Consider the following 5,863-nt stretch of genomic DNA (forward strand, 5'->3'; position numbering starts at 1 on the left):
TGTGACATATATATATTTGAAATTGAGAGTAAAAACATTTCTGWYAATAGTATGTCTGTGTATCAAATGTAGCMCAAATTTCTAAAGTAAAGATTTTCGAACTTCTGGTATAAAGTCACCGGATATATTGTCCAAAATGTGAGTTATCTCAGTGTAAATAAGGGAGCGTGTTTTAATTGTAACAGTGTATCTTTGTGATTGAAATGGATGAAATCTGGCAAAAACTTGAACATGCTCCCATATAACTAATATAAGGATTTTCAAACACCCGGCTGACTTTACTACATTGTATGTGAGGTACCTTAATGAAACCCTGGGAGCATGTTGCCAGTATTGGCAGATATATGAAGATGTAAGCGAAGCGGTACGACAGCCAACTCCGATATACTACCTACTTAAAATGATTTTCATYATTCCGAATAAGTCGACCGCTGAAATTAAAGGAGTGGGTAGAGAGGAGTATTGGCAACAACTTCACGACATGGGCGATGCCAAATTGCAATGGGTGCTTCAAATATGTAATCAAACTTCCAAGGGAGAAACTCAGGCTACTTGTCGCTTTCTACGCTGGCTATTGTAAGCGCAAAAGCATTCCTAGCTTCTTGTGCAAATTGYYGGTTCTGCGACATGGAGCCTGAAACTCCAGCACACCTGTTAATTCACTGTACAGCAGTCTGTAGACGCAGTATAAAGGGCTTTGAATTGATGTTTCTTGGGAGAGAGCACAATAGACCTTWGGTTGCGGWGCAATCCTCACTTATTTATCGAATTCAATCTAAGCTCTTTCTAAGCGTTTTATACATGCACCCTACCAAAGAGTAATCATTTAAATCCCTAACTGACTGGAAAAATTATATGAAATTATTTGTTGGCGATTTTGCTAATTAAAAATCGAAAAATATAACTTTTATCGCAACGTTTGACCCAGAAGACGGACAGACCTTTATAAAAAATAAATTTATTTTTCATAAATTTTTTTTTTTTTTGTTTTACATTGTTGTACTTTTAATGCTGTCTACTAAATCATTTATGCCGTTAAATTCTGCCTTTAGTCTGTGAACTCGACTAACCTCCACTTTATTAATCTGAACACATACAAAGGCATACCAACACATACGCAGTAGCATAGAACATAAAACAGCCTKGGAAATCAATGAATTCGCATAAAATTGTCTGAGCTTGTGTGCTTATATGTATTACGCTTTGATTACAATTCGGCGGCCCCAAGGCAGTCAAGGCTGTAAAAGCAAATTATCGCAATTCTATTTGAAATRGCGCTATTCATTTATATTTCACGGCGGTGATTTGCAAATTTAATGACGCGCAACGACACTATGGGCGCGTATTTAGCTGATGCCAATGGAATGCTTGGGCGTAAATARACTGGCATATTTTTTGCTGCAATTTAAAATTCGCTAACAGACGATTGAGCATGTTGAGCTCATTTGCAAATCTACAAAGATTTTGTATTTAAATTTTTTATTTGCTTACTTTGCCTGCTGCTGGCTGCCAACGCCCTCAAATGCCAAAAATCTCAGYGAAATTTGTATTGAGCGCAACAACAATAACAACAGCAGCAGGTATACAATAATAAAAATGAGAAAAAAGGCGAATTTGAAAAGAAATCGATAGCTGTCTGCAAGCGACACTTACACACGCACACACCTATGCATATAAACACACACACACACACACACATTTGAGGCAGTGATATTAAGCAATACATTACAGCGGCGCCGCACGTCTTCTTATCGCCAACTGGCGTTTCGTTGCGCCGCTGCGCGTTTATGCACATTTACACCTGCCCACACAGCGCTGGCGTGGCTGCGCGTTAGTATGTGTTTGTGTACGTGTTTGCGCGCCACAAATAAATTCATTTCACATTATAGATGCATATGCAAACACGGTGGAGAAAGAGCGTGWGAAAGARAGCACGAAAAAGAATAATAATAACAAATGACAAAAAGTGAAGTGCAACCAGAAAAAAAACTGTATTACAACAATGTTGTTAAGATAAAAGTTTCGGCACGCGCACACAGCCACACTCACATATACACAGGTACTTGGAACTAAGTAGTTGTGCCAAGTATAGGCTGCAGGTGAGCAGCCTTAGTTGTATATAGTAAACGTGTGTTATGCAATGATGGCAGTAGCATGATAAAAGCTAACTGCTTGCCGCTGAGCAGCAGCTGGTTGCCGGCGCCTTAAGGTAGGCAACGCGATAGCTGGTGGCACCTACAGCCGCCGTAGTTTAGAGCACCACTCAGCGCAAACGATAAACGCAGGCACATAGCCACATGTTATACTCACACACATACATACACACACGCACACATTTATATACATAAATTGTATATGCTTATTATATGTTTTCATGTTCGTAAATGTTGCTCTATCGTCGACTGAAACATGACTTTTTAATTTTGTTGTCATTTTCGGCGCGGCGCTGTCAGTGCGCCAGCGGTGATAGCATATCTCCTGTGCTGCCATCTGTCATTTGTTGTTGTTGTTGCGCWCTTCTTRCAGTCTCACAACTTTAGTGTCTTCATTTTTCACATTTTTGGCTRCTGTTTCCTGTGGAAATCTGCACARGTACTAACATTTACTTACATACTTACATGTAAAGTACTTTCGGGTGTAAATATAATTCTTTCAAGTTTAAGAAATACAAATTTTTAGTTAAATTTGGYTRGCTGTATTTTATTTTATKWTATTKTTTCAAAGTTCAWTSCKTATTAAAGAAGAAGAAGTATTGCCCATATTTCTGGCAGGCTAGAAAGCTTTTGATTACCTTTTTCTAATGTGAAGCAACCGTATATCAAAATGGCTAGTCAGTAGTAGCTATGCCTAGGCTATAAGGGGTTCACCTGGTTTTATAAGCTCAAATTACAGCGCGCCCTTTTAATTGTACAGAATATTACCTGGGCGTCTTAGATATGCGGCTGTTAAATCAGTTTTCACATATGATATTGGCATGTTGGGTTGTTGTAATGGCTCCATGTTTCGTTAGCAGTCCCAAACCGTTGCAGAAACATCTTTTTTAAGTAGCGTGCCAACAGAGTTTTTGACATCAAAAAAGTCTTTCAACGTGTTTTGGCTTCAATTCATATGACACCCATTTTGCTTGTTTTTGAATGCAACCGGCTGCTGTGAAACGTTTTRAAATGTTTGCATAGTTCACATATATTTTGTGAGCTCTTCTGGTTTTAGACAACAGTATTCATCTAGTAATGCTTYCAGTTCCTCATCTGTAAATATTCTTCTTCAAATAATATTAAATACTCCAAAACCCAGTTGGACGTGCTTTAAAGCTTAGCTAAGTAAGTACGTTGGTAGGTGGAGTAGAGTGGCTGTCAGGCGACAGAACTAGCTCTTTAGTATGCCATTTGTGAAGCAACCCGAACTACAATCGCCTTRCTCTATTGTCCCTGAACCATCTAGTGTTTCTGATGAAATTCATCAGTACTGATAGTTTTATATTTACAACCTATGAAACGTCATCCAGAAACCCTATGCCAATATTTGCGACTCTTGTTTTTTTTTTTTTTGTACAAAACCTGTTTTCGCATGGAATTTGTTTTATAGTCTCTTCTTTTTCTAACTTGTCATAGCTTCTACAATAGTCATCATATAGTGTTCCTAGACTGCTGGCTTTTCTGTCAATTAGATACTGACCTATCAGCACTCCTACTACTTGTAGAGGTCTTAGCTCATTCCTTTTAAATTGTAATAGTCAGTGCGTGTCATCTATATTCCAATAATGTCAGGTTTGTYTATTTGTTGAACAATTTGGGGATTGTCTTCCCCCAGGCTCACATGAGTTATCCGAGCCGTTTATCTCCATTTGGTCCCTACCATAGTTTTACAGTTGAAAAGCGCTTTAGCTGCTATCTTTAACACAGCGTATAAGTTYGGTTTCCATGGAAGCTTCCTCTTTAAAATTAGTCCCGAAAGCTTGTAAAATCCCCTGTTGTTAACACTGCAGCATAAATTCTGGAGTTCTGTGTGTTTCCTAGTGAAAAAAAAGCATACATCTTGCTAGATTTCATATTATTAAAAAATTTATATATAATACACTAGCTGATCCCGCGGGAAGAAATTATGTGTCTTGAAATGAAAAAAAAGTTGAATGTACTATATTTTGCGTTTAAATCATTTATTTGCGATTTTTCTAGATTTGTTTCAATGTAGGACATCTTGATAAGCAGCATTTTTTGGTTTCTGTTTCGATGCGTAAATGTAWAGAGAAGATGGGTGTCAAACTTCTGAACACGCCATGTATGGCAGGCCGTGTGAAAAACATGTCATTTCCAGATGTATGCCACACACTTCTAGCTACTATCCTTGTGTCCTGTTGATTGTCATTCTAAATGCAATTTTCCCTGGAAACTGTATAGGTTTGAACTGAAATGGCAAATTGTTGGAACTCAAAGGAATTCGTAGAATCAAGCATTCGACCCCTTGTATTCGTTAGCTGCATCACAATCAGTTGGTTTTCATTACACAGTTTCGGCGCATGAAGATTGTGAAACATGATAWTGACAGATTCAACTTTGAGATGCAAATGATGCGGCGGCATAGCAAGCATCTCCAAAGAAATTCCAGTGAATAATTCACGGCTTCGTCTTCATTGCCCACCTGATAGGAATTTGCCCATTTCTTTTTCATTGTAAGTCAATGTAATTTCTGTTCGTATCCTATAATTGACGCAGATTTGAAGGCTGATATGTTGAAATGATCATCGCAGAAGGTGTGCGAACTTCAATGGCATGCGAAGTACTTATCGCATCGTCCATCGTTTGATTCCAGTGATTACCAGTTTCCAGYAATTGTAATTGCTGGCATGCTTCTCAAAACGCTGCACACACCGTAACATTCACAGTACGCAATGACTCAAATGAAGTTGATTAATCAATAGCAACCGAAAGTATGAGCAATCATCGTTTTCGGGTGGATTGTGTTAATTCAAGTCAATGTAGTTTATGTGTCTTGGGCTGCCATACGTTGATGGCAAAAAGAACGCCGACCGATATTAGCGCGATCTCTTCGTGGCTTTCAATCTGTAATTGATCACTTAGTGTGAAACACTCTTAAAGTTTTCACTGCATAATTTTCAATAATTTTTCTTTTGAGTAGTTGGAATAAAACAGCAAACGGCCGAAATTTAACGATTCAAATAATTTAAAAATCAAAATATTGAAAAAAAATAAGTAAAAATAATAATAAAATAAAAAAAATTAAAAAAAAAAATTGTGGAAAAAAGTTAATTTTTGGAATTGTCCAATTTGGCAAAAAAAAATAAAAATAGTATTCTCAGACCTACTGCATACTCATATAAAATTTGATAAAAATCGGTCCGTTTCGGAGGAGTACGGCAATTAATAATGTGACATGGAAATTTTATATATTAAATAAATTTAAAATAATTAAAAAATCAACCCAGTTTCATGCTAGTACTTGAATTTAAAGCTTGCTGTTATTAGTCTTAAGTACTTCTGCGCCAAATCCCTCACGACCGTGATATCCGAATTACACATGCGGTGCCTTAAACATTTTAACGTCTTCTTCTTTTTCTTCTTTCAATTTGCATGTGCTAATTTTGTTTTGGTAAGTGTTTTTTCTTGTTGAGCATAACTTGTGTGTTAGTTATCTTTTTGTTTCGGCTGTCAGTAAATTAGGATTTGTGTAGGAGCATTAAATTGTAGGATGTATTAATGTACCTACGTTATAAATAGTCTCCACATAAGTGGTAWTTTGAGTATTTACAAAGGATTTGTTTATACATAAATCGAAACAGCCAATGGAATTGGCTTCAATGTGCGACTTAGTGGATGCATATGTGGTATTTTATTATTAAATACTT

This window comes from Bactrocera latifrons, unplaced genomic scaffold, assembly GCF_001853355.1.
Source record: "Bactrocera latifrons isolate USDA-ARS-PBARC rearing strain unplaced genomic scaffold, ASM185335v1 scaffold_94, whole genome shotgun sequence".
Lineage (NCBI taxonomy): Eukaryota > Metazoa > Arthropoda > Insecta > Diptera > Tephritidae > Bactrocera > Bactrocera latifrons.